Genomic DNA, 23,975 nt, shown 5'->3' with positions numbered 1-23,975 from the left:
CACAAATATGGATTTTCAACAGACAAGATATATTAATATATTTTTTCTTAAATATTTTAACAGAGCAAAAGGATGGAAGAATTTCATGTTGTCACTATTGTAGCAAGAATAGCTAAGAGAAGAACAAACAAATTTTAGAGTGGCATGGATGACCCACAGTGGGGGGTCATTTCCAATTAATCTCTGTCATCAATAAAAATCTAAGACAAGAAGACTGCATACATTTACAATAAAAAGGAAATTGACAGCTCACAGCTGGCTGTTGGTCATAAATTTCATACTGTCACAGGTACCCCTCAACCCACAAGAAAAAGAAACAAAGCTTTAGAAAGAGTCAATTAGATAGCAGTAAATGTCTATAAAAGAGGTAGGGTAGGGGTGGCATTAATTCATGATGCTGTTACCAGTGAAAGGTTTATTCAACTTCAAGCTGTGTGTGGGACTCACTTGGTGCTTCAACTTAAGTACTTAATACAAATGAATCTTAATTACTTCTTATATATATATATATATATATATATATATAATATATATATATATATATATATATATATATCAGAACAAGGCACGTTCTGTGCCCGTGGCACATAAAATGCACCATCCGATCATGATCGATACCAGTGCCTCCTGGCCCCTGTGCCGGTGGCACTTAAAAAGGCACTCACTACACTCTCGGAATGGTTGGCGTTAGGAAAGGCATCCAGCTGTAGGAACACTGTTAGATCAGACTGGAGCCTAGTGCAGCCTTCTGGCTTCCCAGACTCCAGTCGAACCATCCAACCCATACCAGCATGGAAAACAGATGTTAAACGATGATGATGTCAAACAGTAAAGCAGTATGACCATTTCAATCGGCTCCTTTTAACTGAACTATGTAATCATTACAACCATTTAAATGCAGCGCTATCTTCAGCCACACAAATATGGATTTTCAACAGACAAGATATATTAATATATTTTTTCTTAAATATTTTAACAGAGCAAAAGGATGGAAGAATTTCATGTTGTCACTATTGTAGCAAGAATAGCTAAGAGAAGAACAAACAAATTTTAGAGTGGCATGGATGACCCACAGTGGGGGGTCATTTCCAATTAATCTCTGTCATCAATAAAAATCTAAGACAAGAAGACTGCATACATTTACAATAAAAAGGAAATTGACAGCTCACAGCTGGCTGTTGGTCATAAATTTCATACTGTCACAGGTACCCCTCAACCCACAAGAAAAAGAAACAAAGCTTTAGAAAGAGTCAATTAGATAGCAGTAAATGTCTATAAAAGAGGTAGGGTAGGGGTGGCATTAATTCATGATGCTGTTACCAGTGAAAGGTTTATTCAACTTCAAGCTGTGTGTGGGACTCACTTGGTGCTTCAACTTAAGTACTTAATACAAATGAATCTTAATTACTTCTTATATATATATATATATATATATATATATATATATATATATATATATAAAGTAACGTTTGTGGCCACATCAACATGGCTGTTCCATATGGAACTATATTACTACAATTTTTTTAACCCCAAGAGGACACCTCCTCCAGCTGATTATTGACACAACCTGTGTCCAATATATTGCAAACAGGGGAGCAAACCCTTACCATCTAGCAATGACAGGACCAGTATACCAGTCTGGCTTCAGGATATTTCCCTTTGTCAATACAGGGAACTGCCTGCTAGACATGGCAGTCGTTTGTCCCAGCTTGCAAAAACAAATGACATTCAGCCACTGATTTTGCAACAAGCAAAGTAGCTTGTTCTAAAATCTCCATAAGAGATTAAGTAGTAACAATATTGAAAAGGAATGTTTGTTGTCACTTCAACATGGTTGCTCAGTACAGAACTACGTTACTATCATTTTGAAGTGGCAACAAACACCACTTTGCAGTATTGTTACTACTTACACCTCTAATAGACATTTTAGAACTAACTACTTTGCTTATATATATATATATATATAGCACCCACTACACTCACGGAGTGGTTGGCGTTAGGAAGGGCATCCAGCCGTAGAAACGCTGCCAGATCAGACTGGGCCTGAAGCAGCCTTCTGGCTTCACAGACCCCAGTTGAACCATCCAACCCATGCTAGCATGGAAAGCAGACGTTAAATGATGATGATGATATACATACACACATATATATATATATATATATATATATATATATATATATAAGAATGAATGTTTTTATATATAATGAACGTGAAATACAGGAAGGGACGAACACGGAACACAGACAAATCATTCGAAGCCTTCAATCTTCAGTCAGACACCGAATCATCATAGCAAATTTCGGCTGTTCAATTCTGATATTTGCTCCAACTCGGCCAGCCCCAAGAAAAAAAACTAAGCTGTAAGCATTAGATTTCTTGGTAGAAGACAGGAATGTGAACGCACAAGACGGATGTAAATACAAGAGACGAAAACGAAATTGAAAACAGTAATGAATAAACAAAATATATATAACGGTGGTTGTCATACGACTTTAGACCAAATGAGACAAAAACAGCAACAACATAGCTGGCGTAGAAATAATTACCGTTTCGGTAGCGGGGACACATGTTGGTCGAGATACGATGGCCAACAGAATGGTTTAAGAAGCAGCAGGTTGCAGGAGAGAGAGAGACAGAGAGAGAGGGAATCAAAGAGGGTGGAAGGCAGGGGACAGAATCAGTGACCAAGAGAAAAGGAGAAAGAAGGGATTAAGGAGGATGGGAGGAAGAGGGGAGGAGGATGGGAGGAAGAGAGGGGAAGAATCGGAGGGCGCCAAAAAGTTTGGTGAAGAAGCAATGGCGGGTAGGAAAGACAGTGTGTATAGAAGTCGTGCGGGGTTTTAAATTGAACAAACAAACGGGGGGGTGCACGTAACGCCGCAATAATATAAGAATGAATGTTTTTATATATATATATATACACACACACATGCATATATAGTAAACTTTTCATAAGAAACAAAATAGATGACATGGGATTATTGGATTTATAGAAACACAACTAAAGAGCTTGTTTTTAAAACAAGACAGCCTGACACAGCTCACATCTCCACAAACTAAACGACTAGTGGAAGTGTTTTAAATTAAACGCAGCCAGCTAATGAAACGTAGCAAATTGTGATTTTGGCTTGCAACCATGAAAAATATTATTTAATCTTGGTAATTATTTGGAGTTATATGATTTGAACTACAGAATTGTATTGCTCTGACTGAACAGACCTATGATCAAAAGCACTTCAAACATACTATCTTTCATTTTATTTCTTTTGTGATGTTATATATCAAAGTCTATATTATGCAAGGTGTTATGCTTCTTTTTTAAGATGGTAGGATTGATTTCCATGAGATTTGGCAGTTATTTCTAGCTGGTTGAATGTTCACATAGAGGGACCCTTCTGAAGAAAGGATGTGAATCATAAACACACACATATCTGTTTCAGTCATTAGACTGCAGCCATACTGAGGCAATGCCTTGAAGGACTTTTAGTCGATCAAATCAACCCAAGTACTTATTTTTTTCAAGCCTGGTACCTATTTTATCAGTCGTTTTTTTGCCAAACTGCTAAGTTACACAGTCATAAATACAACACCACCAGTTATCAAGCAGTGATGGGGGCAAACACAGACACACACCATCAGTTTCTGTCTACCAAATCTATTCACAAGGCTTTAGTCAGCTCAAGGCTATAGTAGAAGTCACCTGCCGAAGGTGCCACGCAGTGGGACTGAATCCAGAACCATGTGGTTGGGAAGTAAGCTTCTTAACACAAAGCCACACCTGCGCCTGTATATGATGGCATCATCCTCATTCAATATCTACTTTCTCATGCTTCTATGGGTTAGACGGAATTTACTGAGGAAGGAGGCAGATTTTCTACAGTCAAACAACCCTCCTATTACCAATGTTTACCTGTTTTCAAGCAAGGTTATATTTCCCATGGTCACCAACACAGATACAACTCACAAAAATAATTTCAAAGAAAATAAGTAACTACTAGACAAGTGGTGAATGCTTCCAACAAACAGAAACAAGAATTTCATTGAAATGCCCCAGGAACTAACAATCAATAAATTCTATAGAAACAAAAAAATTAGGAAGTTTAAGAAAATAAAAAAAATCTCAATTTCAATGAAGCACCAAAACAGATTTGATACTGGCATTATTACATTGATGGGAGGATGTCTCGATTTGAAGGTCTTTACAGCAAGTCAGATCAAATTCTCTCCTCTTCCTCCAACACCCAGTTTACTAGATGTGAAAGCCCTGTGGGGGATTAAAAAATAAAAGAGTGGAAGAGCCTCTTACAGATAAGCGAAGGATTTATTGGATCCGGAGAGAAGACAGGCACCATCTGGTTATATATACCTAGTAAAACACACATAAGTCTAGCTGAAGCAAATGATTTTGGATAGATAGGCACTAAGTAACTTCAGGGAAAATTAAGGAAAGTGAAATCAGATCAATGAGAGATAAATGTTAATATGAATATTTCATCTTTTGATAATACACTACATTGTTATTTTCTTTCATTCCTTCTCTTTTCTCAGCAGAATGCAGACTTCAGAAGATTGTTAAAATTTAAGTTAGGAAGCACAGAGATGAATATATCATAGCAGCAGCTGGGAAAACAGCATCAATCAATACACACACACACACACACACACACACACACACACACACATAAAAGAAGAGAGAGCAAGACAAGGACCCAGTGTTGTGTGCTCTAAACAACATAGATAAAAAAAAAACTGTAGTGGAATCTCAATCTGTGTAGCAATGGAGATGTTAAGGTACAACTAATGTACTAGAGAAGCTAATAAGTTATGAACTGACATGTTGAATGTCTGAAATAAGTAAAAGTACCACCATCCTCATCATTTCATGTCTGTATTCCATGCTGGAATGGTGGATGGTTTGACAGGATCCAACAGATCCAAGGGCTATGATGAACCCCAATTTTATGGCTGGATGCTCTTTCTAACACTAACCACTGTATAGTGTAGTGATTGCTTTTTCATGTTACCAGGCCCCTCCTACTCCTATCCCTGGGTGAAGTGGGGGAGGAGGTTGTATTGGGGGAGATGGCTTATGCCAGATGTTGAGAAGCAATAGTATGTCTTGTTGTAGAGATAACACATGGCTACCCCAGCTGGAAAAGGAGAGAAAAGGATGGTCCTGATAAAGTGTCAGAATGTATCTTGAAAATACAAGAGAGTGGCTGTGAAGAGGATGGGGATAGTAAAACAAGTGAATGGGATACTCTTTACTCTTTTACTTGTTTCAGTCATTTGACTGTGGCCATGCTGGAGCACCACCTTTAGTCGAGCAAATCAACCCCAGGACTTATTCTTTGTAAGCCTAGTACTTATTCTATCGGTCTCTTTTGCCGAACCGCTATGTTACGGGGACATAAACACACCAGCATCGGTTGTCAAGTGATGTTGGGGGTACAAACACAGACACACAAACATATATATATATATATATACACATATATACAACGGGCTGCTTTCAGTTTCCGTCTACCAAATCCACTCACAAGGCTTTGGTCGGCCTGAGGCTATAGTAGAAGACACTTGCCCAAGGTGTCACGCAGTGGGACTGAACCCGGAACCATGTGGTTCATAAGCAAGCTACTTACCACACAGCCACTCCTATGCCTAGGGACAACACAAACTCACACGCCAATGATTTCCATCTATAAAGTTTCACTTACAAGGAAATGGTCAGCCCAAGGCTACAAGAGAAGATGCTTTCCCATGGGGCCAGACAACTGAATAAAATCCAGAAGAATGTGGTTGCAAAGTAAAACTACTTAACTGCATAGTTATGCCTAATTAGTTTATATCCTAATTGTATGCAATTCATCCTCCAGTTGTGTCATTATAAATTTCATGATTTGACTATATTCCTAGAAAACTACTTGTGTCATATAAACTGAAAAAGAACCATTAAACCCCCTTCAACGTGTTTGTTATATGACCAGTTAGTCAGCCACATGACTAAGTGCTTGTTAAAAATTTACACAAGAAGTTTGGAAGAAAAGGGAGAGATACTAAAATGCAATGTTATTTGCCAGTTCGAATATGCCAGTGGCACGTTCAGACATGTCACTCTGTAAGATACTGAAATTTTCATACATTTAATGATAGCAGGAAACTGACGATAGTTGAAGAGGAGGTGGTTTATATCCTCCTGAGATGAAGTAGTGTTACATTGTAGTGTCTATTGTTAACTCTAAAGAGCCCTTCCACTTGACTGTAATCAGCATCTCTGTAACCTGATATGGTATGGTAATGTTACAGTGAATCAATATGTGTGGATCACTTGAACCATTCACCATCATCAAGTCTTGGGTATTACTGTCTTGAGGAGCTAGGATTCATGGGACTGGTTGCCCACTTTCTGTGGTAAATAAGTGACCAAGATCACAATATTCTAAAGCAAGGATTTTTGATATTTATCAATTCACATAAAATTCTTAAAATATATCATACTGTAACATGTGTACAATATAATGCTTACAAGATGAAAATTAAATGAAAAAAAAGATGATTTTATTTAATAGATACATGTACAAATTAATACACTTGTAGACTATGTTTAATATTTGTCAACCCATACAGAAAAGAGAATAAAACTATTTTTAACACACTGCTTGTAAATTAGCCAACTTCAAAAACTGGGTGTTTACTCAATACAGAGTACAGTATATTGCATGATATTGCACAATATTCCCAGATCTCTGGTAATATGGGATTTCCAGAAACCAGATAAGTGGCTGGGTGTTGTATTAGTCATTAAGCTACTATTGTCTTTTATTCATTACTTTGAATATGTTGACTAACTTGATAAATTGTCCTTTATTGGCTTGCAGCTTCACGCCTATAACGCATTTCACAAATCTACAATTAATTACTCAAACTATCCCATTTGTTTCATACTTTAGCTAATTTATTTACTTAACCTGTTTTAACATTTAAATAGATAAGCCAGGTAAAATGCTGGATGTATCATTTCCATAATGCTAAAACATATCTACATTGTGATATGTATTCATGGCATGCTTTAAATATTGAATATTAACATTTTCTTGAGGTCATACATTTTGAGGGAAGGTATGATGAATTAGATCAACCCTACCATTGTATAAGTACAGCTGAATCTCAGTTTATGAATTTAATTCATTCCTGAAAGCTGTTCATCACCTATTTTTCCCTAAAGGAAATTCAAGTAAAGGCATGATAAATTTGAGCAAGGAAGGGCACTGAGCAAAAGCTAGATGGCATCTGACTCTCCCACCAATACACTGTCGTTGTGGGCTGTTGTGTCTGTTATTTGAGACACCATTCTTTACCCAAGACGTTTAGTGTTTGCAAACTGAGGTTTCACTGTATTTTATTTTATTGCTCCCAGATGGATGAAAACCAACATTAACATTCAGGATTTGAACTCAGAATACTAAATGTCATGACAAGGCATTTATTTCTTACTCTCTAATGATTCAAAGAGTGAAGATGCATGGCATATTAGTTACTCAGGTTCACACTGGATGGTGCTTTGTGTTCTTGAGTAAAATACTTCATTTCACACTGCTCTAGCCTAGTCCACTCAGCTGCAAATGAGTAATTCTGTGATGAGCAGGTGTCCTGTTTAGGAGGAATATTGTGAATATCATCATCATCATCATCATCGTTTAACATCCGCTTTCCATGCTAGCATCGGTTGGACACTTCTTAAATACAATTTAGCTCTTTGCTTTTCATAGTTTATTTTATATTTTGAATATATATTTAGACTTTCTCCAGAAAACTGGCAAAAATCAAGAAGTCCAAGACACTCCCCAATCTCAAACCTGCCAGATAAATAGCCCTGTGTTACTTCAATCATTTTTAGCAAGTACAACAGACATGTTTCAGTCTCATTAGAAATCCTTCAGATGGTGTCCCTAAGTAATTGCGGTTTTTTCAAAGAAAAATTATTAACAACTGAAATATGGCCTAAATTAGAAGATTCCAGTTAGCTCATTATCACAATACAGGGTAAGTGGAAAGTAACTAGGCATTAGAAATTGCTTATAGAACTTTTAGTATCACTGAAGTCATGACGAAAATATTTTTTAAACAGACAACACTAATGGGGATTTGTTATTGTCTTATTTCTTATTTTCCCAATGGCTGGTCACTTGACTGTTCAGGAGTGAACTAAGCAGCATGCTATGATGTGTGGAATTCCATTGTTTTTGTTCAGAGATAGTGGCATGCATGGAAAGGTAAGCATGCAACTCTGCATCCAGAGACAATAAAAAGTTGTTCATGGGCTCTATGAACAATGCAAGAAGAAGTGGCCGTCCAACCACATCCTGATCAGCAAAGAATGTGGCAACAGTGCAGGAAATGCTTAATTGTAGCCTGCAAAAAATCAACACGTCAAGCAGCTCATGAAAGTAGACTAACACGACACAATACGTACAGTATTACCTAAAGAACTGAATTTTTGTCTGTGGAAACTCCATTACATGCAGGAACTAAAACCTGAAGACTGTGACCACAGAACTTCAGAACTCCAAGAAGTCCAAATCTCACTCCATGTGATTTTTACCTGTGGGGTTACACAAAAGAGGTGTACAAGACAAAACCTTGCACACTGGAGGACTTCAAGAGGTTCTCAATGATATCCCAGGTCCTTTAGAAAGTTGTTCATTCCAACTCTGGACGTTTGAGTAAACTAGTTGACACCACTGGTGCTTACATTGAAATATGAAGATTTACTTTCATTTTCCTATGTAATAAAGAACATGTATTCATTTGTTTCAATAAATTTGTAAAAGGAATATGGATTTTATTACCAATTTTTAATGCCTACTTTCCACCCACCTTGTATGTATTGATAGGGCTATCTCCAACACCTCATCCTATCAATTCAAGCATACCTCTGGCTACAATTATGCAGGCACCTTAAACTTTCACCTTAGTACAACCTGTTTCACACACACACACACACACATGATATTACTCATCTTGTAATACGTGACATGAACAACTTTTCATTAACAGTGACCTTCCAAAAAATATACACTCCACTGAACACACACAGTCATAACATATCTATATCTCTTTTTTTTATCTTTTACTTGTTTCAGTCACTGGACTGTCGCCATACTAGGACATTGCCTTGAAAGGTTAGTCAAACAAATTGACCCCGGTGCTTATTGTTTTCTTTTTTCTTTTATTTTTTATGTTTTCTTCTTTTATTTTTTAAAGTCTGGTTACAGGGACATAAACAAAACAGCACAAGTTTTGGAGTGGTGGTGGGGGAAACAACACAAACATATGTATAGGCACAGGCATGGGTATGTGGTAAGAAGCTTGCTTCCGAACTACATGGTTCTGGGTTCAGTCCCATTGTGTGGCACCTCAGGCAAGTGTCTTCTACTATAGCCTTGAGCTGACCAAAGCCTTGTGAGTCAATTTGGTAGGCGGAAACTGAAAGGAGCCCATCGAAAATATAAATACATATTATATATATATATATATATATATATATATATATATATATATATATATATATATACATATGTGTGTGTGTGTGTGACAGTGTTTGTCCTTGCACCATCACTTGACAGCCGATGTTGGTGTGTTTGCATCCCCGTAACTTAGTGGTTCAGCAAAAGAGACCAATAGAATAAATATCAGGCTTACAAAGAATAAATCCTGGAGTCGATTTGTTCAACTAAAGGCGGTGCTCCACCATCGCCACAGTCAAACGACTGAAACAAATAAAAGAATATATACAATGGGCTTTTATACAGTATTGGTTGGCCCAGGGCTATAAAAGAAGACACATGCCCAAGGTGCCATGCAGTGGAACAGAAATCCAAAATTACATGGTTGCAAAGTGAGCTTCTTAACCACACAGCCATACAAAGAAACACACAATACTATAATCCTTTTTAAACATGAATAACCCTCAACTCGAATCTACACACAAACTCTGCATGAATGTTTGTGTGATTAAGGAGCTTGCTTTGCATTCACATGGTTTTGGGTTCAGTCCCACTTAGTAGGACCTTGGGCAAGTATCTTCTACTAGACATGAACTGACCATTACCTTGTGAGTTAATTCAATAGACAAGACTGTAAGAAAGCCTGCCGCACACGTGTGTATGAGTGTGTGTGTGTGTCCCTCGCAATGCTTGACAGCTAGTGTTAGTGTGTTTCCATATCCATAACTTAGTGTTTCAGCAAAGGAGACTGAAAGAGTAAGAACTAGACTTGAAATTAAATACCGGGGTTGATTTGATCGACTACAGCATACCCACAATCCAATGACTGAAATAAGTAAAAGATAAAAAAAGAAAACTAGTTATCAGAAATGCCACAGACATTCCATGATAACCACCCATCACTAACATAACCGAGACTGCACGACAAATTTAGATTCTCTCCTCAGGGACAGAAAATACGTCAGCTCTTAAAAGTTGCAGACTTTCACCAAAACAGAAGTGCATCTTAACGTTAAAGTTCACTTACATAGTAGTTTCACCACCACTGCCACTACTACCACCACAACATCACTACTGCTGCTGCTGTTGCTGCAAGCATACATTGGACTGAATCCAAGAATAAGCCATTTGATTGATTGACAAACCTTCACTCACCAACACACTGTAAACATTAACACATTGAAATGTGCTCTTCCTATTGTGACTACAAAGACCTCTTCTCATCTGATCATACAAATCATTTACTACCATCCACACCCACTACTGATTGGGTGTGGATGGTGGTGTATACGATTTGTATGATCTATTTGTCTTTCGTCTTCCTCCACTTCTCATTATCCCTGTTATGTCTCAACAGTCATTTCTGAAACCTTCCTCAGAAGTAAATCGCTTCCTTTCTTTCTTTCCCATCCTCACAGACATTAACACTGACAAGCAGAAGTAGCCGCACTTCAGCTGTTCAATGGGAAAGCCTTACTCCTATTTCTCACCACTAAATACGACCAAAAATATAAACATTTTATGAATAAGCAGAAAGAATACAGTTAATTCTAATGACCCCAGTACTTATTTTGTTGACCCAAAAATGATGAAAGGTGAACTTGACTTCAATAAGATTTGAATCCTATATAAAAAAAATAAAAGGATAAAACAAAATATGGCAAAGTATTTAAAATCTAACATAGTGATACTAATAATGATTGATTTTAATATAAGCAAAAAGCCTGAACTTTTGGAAAGAGAGAGTGTTAGTTGAAACTACCAATCCCAGTACTTGGCAGCTACTTTATCAAACCCTGTATGAAAGACAAAGTTGACCCCAGAATATAAAAAGCCAGAATGAAACTTCTAGGCATTTTTTCTGACATTATAATGATTTTGCCAATCTACTGTTGTAATTATGATAATTAATAATGGTTTTTAATTTAGGTATAAGGCCGTCAATTTTGAGGGGAAGAGATTAGTCAATACCAGTACTTAACTTGTATGCTATTTTATCAACCCTGGAAGGATGAAAAGCAAAGTAGACCCAGGCAGGAATTGAACACAGAAAGTAAAGAGTCAGACGATATACCGCAAAGCATATTGTCCAACGGTAATGTTAATGCGATTAATAATAATTGTTTCTAAATACGGACACAGGGCTTGAAATTTGGGGAAAGGGATTAGTCAATATCATGAACCCCGTTACTTGACTGGTACTTTATTTTATTGCTCCCAAGGTGAATGATAAAGTTCACCTCAGCAGGATTTGAACTCAGAATTTAAAGAACCAGAACAAATATTGTAAAACATTCCTTCAGATGCTCTGAAGATCTCTTTTATTTGTCACAAGAACAATGAATAAGCAACACAACAAAGTATAAAACTGAGAAGGTTTTAGTATGTGAAAAATACGAAACAATTAGAAAAAAATACACAGAAATAAATACAGGTACAATAAAAGTAAATGTGTGTGTGTGTGTGTGTGTGTGACAGTGTAAGTGCATGTGTACCTAAAAACTATTGTGAAATTCCACATTTCTCAGATTACAAAGAGCGTGTTCACCCACTTGTGGTCATGGTTAACAATTACGTATTTAAAACAGGTTTGTTCAGCCACACCAAACACCTACCTCACTCTTACTTAAAGCAACAATCAAGTTAGAGGAAGATTTGGTCACCATTTCTAGCATATCAAGAGATTGTGTAAATGCTTCCTCTTGGAATCAGAACAACTGGTGGTACGGCATATTATATGGAGCTATGGATTGGAAAGCTCTTAGTCATTTGGGTCTGTTTAATCAGGTCTGACTAGGGCCTACAAAAACTTTTAAAGAAACTTACTTGAAGACAAACCTTTTGCATTCTGTCAACTTCCTCTTTATAGTGTTTGAAAAAAGTTAAGATCTTGGCTAGTGAGGGAAAGATATGTCTTTAGCCCTCTCAATCATGTCCACCTCTACACTTCTTTCATCATAAGGTATCAAACAGGACAAAAAAAAATGCCTGAAAATTATCCCCAATTCCTACCATTATGTGAAAAGGTATAAATGATTAAATCAAACCAAGTACTTGACTAATATCATTGATTCCAGAAAGATGAAGGCCTCGGCAGATTTTGAACTCAAAATATAAAAATATTAGGTAAACATAACCTAATTGTCCTGCACAAAGTCATACACCAGAGCTATGTCAGACCCTCCCCTCCCCCAATGTCAGCTTCGATGTGGTTTTCTAAGGCTGAATGTCATTCCTAACACCAACCACTTTACAGTGTGTACTGGGTGTTTTTTCTGTGACACCAATATTAGTAAGATCACCAAGTAACTTACAAGACACAGTAAAGAAAGGAAAAAGCCCTCTCACCTGAATGGAAATGTATTTGAGAGAAGAAGTGGCTTTATGTCAGGTGTTGAAGGCTAAAGCATGACAGAAGGACAAGCACTTGTGTCTTGCTTTGGAGAAGACATACAGCAACCCTGCATTATACAAAGGTGGGTGAGAGAAATTAGAAGGGAGACAAAGATGGCGGTGAAATGTGTGACTGGTTGAATGAATATCTGCAGAGGCTGTGAACTTCCAAGTTAGTAAAGGTATGTAGTTAGTTTAATGGTTTAGAACAGTGATCAAGGCTCCCTTAAGTCACACCAGAAGACAATGGAGGATCGCAATGGCTAAAGTAACCAAGTCTCATACCAACAATAAAAGTGGTGGTATGATACTTCGTGAATTATAATTCGGTGAACCACAATTCTGAGGTCAAACGTAGTAGGAGTAAACTCTTTATTCACAGCTGATATAGTAGATATTCATTATATACCAAATATCAAGCCCCTATCAGTAATAAACAAAATAACATTAACAACAACACAACTAGTATTTAGGAAAATAAATAACCGACAATGCTGTCTGACAGGTTCTGTAGGTTTGTCAAGGTTGTTGTGGTTTGATAACTGATTTTACTCCAATTCATTTTGAAGAACATATTGACAAAATGTTCCCAGAGAGAGAGAGAGAGATGCTGGGCTACATATTCTTACGACTTAGAAACACCAACTATAGAAACATTATGCCTTTCAACAATCGTGACTATGTTGTAAAAATATTAATACATACAAACATAGTGTGTACATATATATATATATATATATATATATATATATATATTCTTTTATACATTTCAGTCATTTGACTGCGGCCATGCTGGCCTTTAGTCAAACAAAATCAACCCCAAGACTTATTCTTTGTAAGCCTAGTAGTTATTCTATCGACCTGTTTTGCCGAACTGCTAAGTTACGGGGACAAACACATTAACATCAGTTGTCAAGTGGTGTTGGGGAGACAAACACAGACAAAGAGATACACTCACAAATATATGTACATATATATATATATATATATACATACAATGGGCTTCTTTCAGTTTCCATCTCTCAAATTCACTTGCCCAAGGTGCCACGCAGTAGGACTGAACCAGGAACCATATGGTTGGGAAGCAAGTTTCTTACCACACAGCCATGCCTCTGCCTCTCTCTCTCTCTATATATATATATATATAGTAGAAATGACGTACACAACAAGGTATGTTTTCTCTGTTGCATTGTGTGTCAGACAATAAAACGACCCAACAAGTGAAAAGAAATCCAATGAACACAGGAAAAAGCCTTACGTAAGACGATGATGTAATCATTCTTTGTGACATATCACTTCACAGGATAGAAGAGATATTAAAAGGACACTCCCAGAGAAGTCAAACTATTCAAATTTTTGTATGAGGTGATCTGCCACAAACAATGCCTCTGAACTTATATTTAGAATGTAAGGTAACTTGCAAAAAAAAAATAAATAAATAAATAAATAAAAAACAAAAAGAATCAAATACAACAGACAGTCCTCTTGGAAAAGTAATTCTTAGATACTATAATACTGTACGTTTTCTCTTTTAATAATTTAAAAAGTTTATTTAATGACTATTCACCATGTACATAAACATGCTCATACATATATAATGAGTCACAGAGAAATATACAAGAACACAAACTACATGCAGATCAGCAGCAGGAGCAGGCATTGCTGGTATTTCTTGATAGCATCAGAAAAAATTACATAGCTTATGACCTTATCTTTAAAGATATGCTGATAAGCCAAAACTTTAAGAAATTATATATATATGTGTGTGTGTGTGTGTGTATATCATCATCATCATCATTGTCGTTTAACGTCTGCTTTCCATGCTAGCATGGGTTGGACGATTTGACTGAGGTCTGGCGAACCAGGTGGCTGATCTGGCAGAGTTTCTACAGCTGGATGCCCTTCCTTACACCAACCACTCCAAAAGTGTAGTGGAGTGCTTTTATGTGCCACCGGCACGAGGGCCAGTCAGGCGGCACTGGCAACGGCCACGCTCAAATGGTGCTTTTTATGTGCCACCCGCACAGTAGCCAGTCCAGCAGCACTGGCAATGACCTTGCACGAATGTTTTTCACGTGTCACCAGCACAAATGCTAGTAAGTGACACAGGTAACGATCACACTCAAATGGTGTTTTTAACATGCCATTGGCACAGAGGCCAGCTTGTTGCTCTGGCCCCAATCTCCCTCGTATGGTTCTCTTAGTGCTCCACTAGCACGGATGCCAGTCATCGAATTTGATTTCACTTGCCTCAACAACTCTTTGCAAGTAGAGTTTAATGTCTAATGAAGGAAAGGAATGCATAAGTGGACTGGTTACACCCCTAGCGTAGGCCACATTGCGCTTGCCAAGTCTTCTCAAGCACAGCATACTTCCAGAGGTCCCGGCCACTAGTCATTGCCTCGGTGAGGCCCAGTGTTTGAAGGTCATGCTTCACCACCTCATCCCAGGTTCCTGGGTCTACTTCTTCCACAGGTTCCCTCAACTGCTAGGGTGTGGCACTTTTTCACACAGCTATCCACATCCATTCTCGCCACATGACCATACCAGCACAGTCGTCTCTCTTGCACACTACATCTGATGCTTCTTAGGTCCAACCTTTCTCTCAAGGCACTAACACTGTCGAGTATGCACACTGACATTACACATCCATCGGAGTATGCTGGCTTCATTTCTTGCAAGCTTACGCATGTCCTCAGCAGTCACGGCCCATGTTTCACTGCCATGTAGCATGGCTGTTCATACACATGTGACGTACAGTCTACCTTTTACTCTGAGCGAGAGGCCCTTTGTCACCAGCAGAGGTAAGAGCTCTCTGAACTTAGCTCAGGCTATTCTTAATATATATATATATATATATATAGTAGGCGCAGGCATAGCTGTGTGCTTAAGAAGCTTGCTTCCCAAACACATCGTTACAGGTTCAGTCCTACTGCATGGCACATTGGGCAAGTTTCTTCTACTATAGCCTCAGGCTGACCAAAGCCTTGAATCAATAAATATATGTATATATGTTCGTGTCTGTGTTTGTCCTCCACCCACTTGACAACTGATGTTAGTGTGTTTGCATCCCCGTAACTTAGCTGTTTGGCAAAAGAGACCGATAGAATAAGTACTAGGCTTACCAAGAATAGGTCCTGGGGTTGTTTTGTTCAACAAAAGGCGGTGCTCCGGCATGGCTATAGTCAAATGACTGAAACCAATAAAAGAATATATATAATTCCCAACATGGGAACATTTGCATGGGCAGGCATAGCTGTGTGGTAAGAAGCTTGCTTCCCAACCAAATGGTTCTGAGTTCAGCTCCACTGCATGGCACCTTGAGCAAGGGTCTTCTACTATAGCCTCAGGTTGACCAAAGCCTTGTGAGTGGATTTGGTAGATGAAAATAGAAAGCAGCTTATCAAGTGTGTGTGTGTATATGTGTGTGTGTGTGTGTATATCTTTGTGTCTGTGTTTGTCCCCACCCATCACCACTTAACCAGTGTTGGTGTGTTTATGTCCCTGTAACTTAGCAGTTTGGCAAAAGAAACCAATAGAATAAGTACCAGGCTTAAAAAATAAGTACTGGGGTTGCTTCATTCAACTAAAACATTCAAGGTGGTACTCCAGCATGACCACAGCCAAATGACTGAAACAAGTAAAAGAATATATATATAATGATCATTTCCCATGTGTTGATGTGTAGGTGTGTATTAATGTCCTTTTGTCTTAACCTTATGTCACACACACAAAATGGGTATTGATTAGTTTGTGTCATGTAATTTAGGAGCTCCACAAAAGATACCTATAGAATAAGTGCCAGACTTAAATGAAAAGAAAAAAAAAAATACCGCAGTTAACTTGTTCAACTAAAACCCTTCACAGCAGTACCCCAGCACCCCCAGTATGGCTGCAGTCCAATGACTGAGAATAGATAAAAGATGGCACCAGAACTAGTGTAGCTAGGAATTCTAAGCTGTGTACACAATGTAAATTATAGGTCTATACAAGATGCAGAGGAATTGCAAGTAGACTGACATAAAGATATTAAAAAAAAAAAAAACAGAATTCGTCTGTGGCACAAGAATAGTTAATAGTAAGCATTCCCATTAAATGAATTTTTTCAAATGTCAAAATACAACAGACAGCAAATCAATTGAGGGGTGGATATTCTGAAAGCATAGTAGCCAGATTAAGAACAAGATGGAAAAAACAGTTCAGAGAGTTATAACCTATACTAGCAACAAAGGGATTTTCTCTGAATGAAAAAGGAAGACTAACAGCATGATGTTTGTTATGCATAAAGAAGTGTTGTGGAGGTAGTAAAACATAGCTGAATTCAAAAGATTTGTAAATGCTAGAAAGAAACAAGGTGAGTATTCTATTCTATTCTAGGAACAAGACCCAAAATTTTGAGGAGGAGAGGCAGTCGATTAGATTGACACCAGTACGCAACTGATACTTAATTTATCAACCCCAAAAGGATGAAAGGCAAAGTCGACCTCGGCGGAATTTGAACTCAGAGCGTAAAGACAGACGAAATACAGCTAAGCATTTCACCCAGCATGCTAACGCCTCTGCCAGCTCACCACCTTTGGAAAGAAACAAGGTATTATTCACTGGATGGGTGATATTAACCATCATGATTAACAGAGCTCAAAAGAGCTTGAAAACAATTTGGTGTATGTATATAATTTCTTTTATATATATCTTTTTACATGTTTCAGTCATTTGACTGTGGCCATGCTGGAGCACCACCTAAAAGGGTTTTTAGTTGCAGAAATTACCCCAGGACTTACTCTTTGTAAGCCTAGTACTTATTCTATTAGTCTCTTTTGCCAAACTGTTAATTTAAGTGGATATAAACATACCAACATCAGTTGTCAAACAATGGTAGGCGGACAGACACAGACACATACACACACATATATATATATATCAGGGACATGCCGCCTGGGTAGGAAGTGCCTACCCTGAATAAAATAGAGCGATAGTAATATTTTCCTTTTATGGCAAAATATGCACCTAATTCAATAAAATTATGAAGGTTACTCTGATTACTATGCATAAAATACAAAATAGTTCATTTTTTTTGTAGATTAGGTAGGCATAATTTGCCCCTGCCTTTCACTCTCAATATTAAAGCTACACATAGAACTGCTGTAGTACATGTGCTGCATACATTCCTACAACAACGTTTCCTTTATGTACGATAAAGGCAGAAGTAAATCTACCTCCAACTCAGTCGCACGCCTGTGTTTCGCTTATTTATTTATGCGTTTTACCACATAAACGTCACCAACTGTCTACCCCGTGTACTTACTGACAGCATGTGTCTGATATATACATCTGTAAATATAATGTGACAATTATTCGGTAGCCATGATAAAACTCCAAGTTTCGGATCTCGGGGCGGAAACCCACACCACCATCTCTTCAGTTATCCACCTATCGAAAAAGTGCTATGGAAGTGACCGTTAAACAAAGGGAAATTACTGTGTGGTTGACCGTTATTAAGACAAAAGAGCTATTAGAATGACCACTAAGTGAAGGGCGGGGGAGTAAAGGTAAGGGAGTAATAATGTTCATAGTTTCCGCACCAACATCCACAGCTCGGAGTTTTATCATGGCTACCGAATAATTGTCACAGATTATATTTACAGATAAATTCCTCTATTTACATAATATCAAGGTCTCTTTCATTTTTTGGTTGTTTTACCATTTCTATTTATTTATATATATATATCGAAATCGAATTGAACCAGCCAGGATCCCTGGTCTGGTGGTACGTAAAAAGCACTATCCGACTCGTGGCCGATGCCAGCACCGCCTCGACTGGCTTCCGTGCCGGTGGCACATAAAATACACCAATCCGACCGTGGCCGTTGCCAGCCTCGCCTGGCACCTGTGCAGGTGGCACGTAAAAAGCACCCACTACACTCATGGAGTGGTTGGCGTTAGGAAGGGCATCCACTGTAGAAACACTGCCAGATAAGACTGGAGCCTGGTGCAGCCTTCTGGCTTCCCAGATCCCCGGTCGAACCGTCCAACCCATGCTAGCATGGAGAACGGACGTTAAACGATGATGATGATGATGATGATGATATATATATATATAATATATATATATATAATCAAAATCAAAATCGATCAACATCAATGGAAATTGTAGCTGTAATACCAGTGCCGGTGGCATGTAAGAGAACCATCCGAACGTGGCCGTTGCCAGCGCCGCCCCAAGTGGCCTCCGTGCCGGTGGCACATAAAAGCACCATCCGATCGTGGCCGACCAAAACCTTGTGAGTGGATTTGGTAGACGGAAACTGAAAGAATCCCGTCGTATATATGTGTATATATATATATGTGTGTGTGCATGTATGTTTGTGTGTCTGTGTTTGTCCCCCTAGCATTGTTTGACAACCGATGCTGGTGTGTTTATGTCCCCGTCACTTAGCGGTTTGGCAAAAGAGACCGATAGAATAAGTACTGGGCTTACAAAGAATAAGTCCCAGGGTTGAGTTGCTCGATTAAAGGTGGTGCTCCAGCATGGCCGCAGTCAAATGACTGAAACAAGTAAAAGTTAAAGTAAAGTAAGTAAAGTAAGTTAACAAAAATTTGTGCTGCACATTAGCTTACTCCCTCCATCAAATTGACATTACCTGTACAGGTGTGCAGTGTACCACTTATCAGATGTTGAAGTGATTGCAAAGCATGGTCTAGGAATTGAACCCACAAATTTTAAATTGTCAGTGCAATACCATAACCACTAGGCCATGTGCCTTTACATACATACATATACATATATCTATATATAGAGATTCTTTTATTCTTTTACTTGTTTCAGTCATTTGACTGCAGCCATTCTGGAGCACTGGCTTTAGTTGAATGAATCAACCCCAGGACTTATATATATGTATATATATATATATGAAACAAAAATGACATATCTGTTCATAATTTAATTACATCATCTTACACGTGTTTCAGTAATGATAATGGTCTAATTGCACAATCCAAGTCAGATAAGTTTTCTAGGTCTTCACTTTGTTAGAGCTTCATATCATATGTATATACATGCACATAAACATATGTATATATATATATTACACACACATCCATATATACATGTGTATGTGTGTATATATATATATATATATATATACATACATACATACATACATATACGCATTATATATATATACACACACACACACACATATATATATATATACACATGAGTACACATAGATACTCATAAATATGTAAGGAAATTGATGTACAAACATCATAAAATACATCCATGGTATTTAAAACCTCAATAACACTTCATTAAACTCCAATACATTATTACACTGCAGGAAATCCTAGAGGAATAAATTTTCTATGTATATAAATTGATCAATAATGAATGTTAATTATGTAATTGTAGAAAGGATGATTTGCTTCTATTGAAACAGCTGTAGAGCACAATTAAATAATGAATATGTGAAATTTATGCCTTTCTATTTCTGTAATCTAGATATTATATATGAATGTGTGTATGTACACACACAGATATGCATATTCATATAGATAAAAAGCACATAAAACATGGAAGATTATGAGGAAAGGGGATAAACAAAAAAAGAGCAAGTTATTGAAATAAAGGACAGTGGAAAAGTATAGAAATATGAAAGATCATTCTTTGCACATAATAAAGGCAGTCAAATGAAAAGAAAGATAAATACTCCAATGAAAGGAATAGACAAGGATCTGATAAGACATGTAGCAGAAAAAAAAGTAATAATATCAAACCCATAATGTCTGTTTACATTGCAGACTTTGTATAAAAGAGAAATTGGGAAGTGGGATAGTATTAGGACAGGATGTTGAAACAGAATCCAGGTCATAGTGAGAATATGCAGTTAAGAGAAGACAAATAGGGAAAGAAGGAGAGAAAAGTAAGAAACAGGTAGAGAAAGCAAGGTGAGTCCTCAAAATATTTGTGTGCATTAGGAAGTTGTAATTAAATGTGTGTTGTCGTAATATACAGTGAGAAGAGTAAGTGTGGTTCAATGTGGGAGCAGAAAACATGCTGGGTAAAATGCAGTTATGTGAACATGACAGCATTGTACATTTCAATCGAGAGGAGCAACCAAGGTGGAAGATGAGGCGTTGTTCTTTGTGAAAACAAGAAGAGGCATCATGGTGAGAAGTAATACCATAGACTGAGAAGTGAGAAATAGTGTGGACAGGTGATATGAAGTGGCAACTGACAGGTGATGTGGTGGTGTTTAAGCAGGTATCTCATAGATGTTGAGTGATTTAGTCTGCTAATTTATGGTCAATTCCACTCATGTACAAGAGACTATGGAACTGACAATTAAGAGAGTGTGTGAGTGTGTGCATGATTATAAATTATAACAAATTTTCAACTTATATGAACACCATCAAAAACAAATTGGTTAAAAATATCTTGTTGAGATTATCTTGGTTGCCCACAGATGATTTAAGGAATACTGCGCCTAAAGCAATGAAGCATTGGCTCATAAGGTTTTTAAGGAGAAGCTGTATTACATCAACTATGAGCATAGGATAAGGAAGAATAAATCTGGGTACATTTTATATAACTTGCCATTTAATATGTAAGTGACAACATCTATAGCAAAAAATTTATTTACTGATGAAACATTTTTCGGCAAAAATTAGGTACCATGCAATCTTTAACAAGAATACTGTCAAATTATTTTATTCCACAACTCCTAACATTTTTCAATCAATTAAGTTAACAAGTTGTATCAGCATGTAACGATCAAACTTACAAGACATACCTACATAACAGTCCAAATGGGTATTTCTATATCATTTAGATTCTTTATATTTTAGAGGTGAACTTTGGCAGTGATATACAGGTGTCTATTTCTGTACTAGTATACAAATTCTTCACGGTGGGCAGCATTGATGGGTTCAGTGGTGTAGGTATTCTTCTGCTGAGAAATGGGTGGATAAGATGATTGAGGTAGCCAGGCTGTGGTTCAATATGGGAGCAGAAAACATGCTGGGTAAAATGCAGTTATGTGAACATGACAGCATTGTACATTTCAATCGAGAGGAGCAAACAAGGTGGAAGATGAGGCGTTGTAGCCTTCACATACATTTGTGTGGAAGAGTACATAGGTATTTGTATTTATGTGCATTTTGGTATGAGAAATTTTGTATTAGTATGTACAAACTGTATGCATTTGTTTCTATGTGTGGGTGTATGTGTATATCTCTTAATATAACAATGAGTATAGTGTTTTTATCTATTTGTCCAAAATATACAAAAATGTGTGGATGCACGTATATTAGGGTATTTAATAGTTTTATACACATGACTGTGTAGTTAAAGAGTTCGCTTTGCAACCACATGGTTTTGTATTCAGTTCCAGTGTGCAGCACCGTGGGTGTCTTCCACTATAGCCCTGGGACAACCAATACCTTAAGTGTGATGGACAGAGAAAAGGTTAGTGGCAGAAATAGGTGACTTAAGTATAAATATCCAATGGACTGTTGCACAGAGACATATATTCAATGAAACAATAATACTTAACTAAATTGTGGTAAGTAGCTTGCTTATGAACCACATGGTTCCGGGTTCAGTCCCACTGCATGGCACATTGGGCAAGTGTCTTATACTATAGCCTCGGGCCGACCAAAGCCTTGTGAGTGGACTTGGTAGATGGAAACTGAAAGAAGCCCGTCGTATATATGTATACATATATATATTTGTGTGTGTGTGTATGTTTGTGTCTGTTTGTCCCCCCAACATTGCTTGACAACCGATGCTAGTGTGTTTACGTCCCCGTAACTTAACGGTTCGGCAAAAGAGACTGATAGAATAAGTACTAGACTTACAAAGAATAAGTCCTGGGGGTCGATTTGTTCGACTAAATGTGGTGCTCCAGCATGGCCACAGTCAAATGACTGAAACAAGTAACAGAGTAAAAGAGTAAAAAGAGTAAAGAGTATAGATTAAAATAAATGGTTAGAGGTTAAGTAGTATCTATTTGAAGCATTTTAGTTAACAGGTTTAAAGTATACAAGAGTGCTTCTAATGTCATGCGAACATTTTACTCTTAGTTCACAGGATTTATAAAGGTCATTAACTCAACATTTTAGTATTTCTAATAATTGAGTGCAGCAATGTCTACACCCATATCAATCACTTGAATAGGATAAGACATGTTTGGTTATGCTAGAGATAATTTAAAATCAACATTTTTATCCTTCAATCCCCAGATTCTTTCAGTGAATGATATAACTTGAGCTTTATCACATCTCTTAAAAGTATGAAAATGATTATACAATTTTTGCTTAATGCATATCCAACTGCATTGATGTAGGTAAATGTAGTTAAATTAGTTTAGTTATCACATCTAGAGGTAACATTTCTAGTGAGGCATAAATTATTAAGAGGGTATAGAAGTTTATTTCTATAATTACACGAGAGCAGGAGACATCATCATCATTTAACATCCATTTTTGAAGCTGGCATGGGTTGGATGGTTTGACAGGAGTTGGCAAGCTGAGAGCTGTACCAGCCATGTTTGACATGGCTTCTATGACTGGATGCCCTTCTTAATGCTAAAAATTTTACAGAGTGTAAAGGGTTCTTTTTATGTGACACCAACACATGAGAGATTAAACATGTAAGGGGATAGTGATATGCAATTTGCTGTAGAGGAGATACATAGATATTCCAGCTGGAGAGGAGAGTGATACATTAAAGAGAGCGCACAAGTCGGAGAGTAAGATAGCAAGAATGAGAGGAATAGTGGTGGAGATGTGTTGGGACATGCCTTCAAGGAACAGTACTGGGGGTGAGAATAAGTGAGGTGATACAGAGGTTTGGACTAGGTGAGTGGGCAGAATAGAGGTGACTGTAGCAAGTGATGGGGAGATATATAGGAGTGGCTCAGGGGAAGAAGTTGAAGTAGATGTGCAAGTGTATTGAGGGTGATAGCAGATAAGTGGGAAGTTAATGATTTAGAATGGCACAGGGAAGAAAAGGCACAGAAAGGAGGTGATTGATGGAGACAGCAAGCAGAGAAAGATGAGAATTGGAAGTGGTT

General features: G+C 37.5%; 1 protein-coding gene and 1 long non-coding RNA gene across 4 annotated transcripts in view; both read right to left on the bottom strand.

Moving 5' to 3' along the window:
• LOC115219650 (disintegrin and metalloproteinase domain-containing protein 10) overlaps window positions 1-23,975 on the bottom strand; it is a 106,139-nt gene that overhangs the window by 65,013 nt on the left and 17,151 nt on the right. The window lies entirely within an intron of this gene.
• LOC118766282 lies at window positions 8,328-23,651 on the bottom strand. The gene is made up of 3 exons (XR_005002195.1): window positions 23,642-23,651; window positions 10,609-10,614; window positions 8,328-8,656 (listed from the first exon to the last, which is right to left on the bottom strand). It is a non-coding gene; the product is annotated as an uncharacterized LOC118766282 (long non-coding RNA).

Source organism: Octopus sinensis, linkage group LG15 (genome assembly GCF_006345805.1).
Source record: "Octopus sinensis linkage group LG15, ASM634580v1, whole genome shotgun sequence".
In the NCBI taxonomy this organism is placed as follows: domain Eukaryota; kingdom Metazoa; phylum Mollusca; class Cephalopoda; order Octopoda; family Octopodidae; genus Octopus; species Octopus sinensis.
The sequence above is the reverse complement of the archived record's forward strand: the minus strand, read 5'-3'. Positions and strand labels throughout refer to the sequence as shown.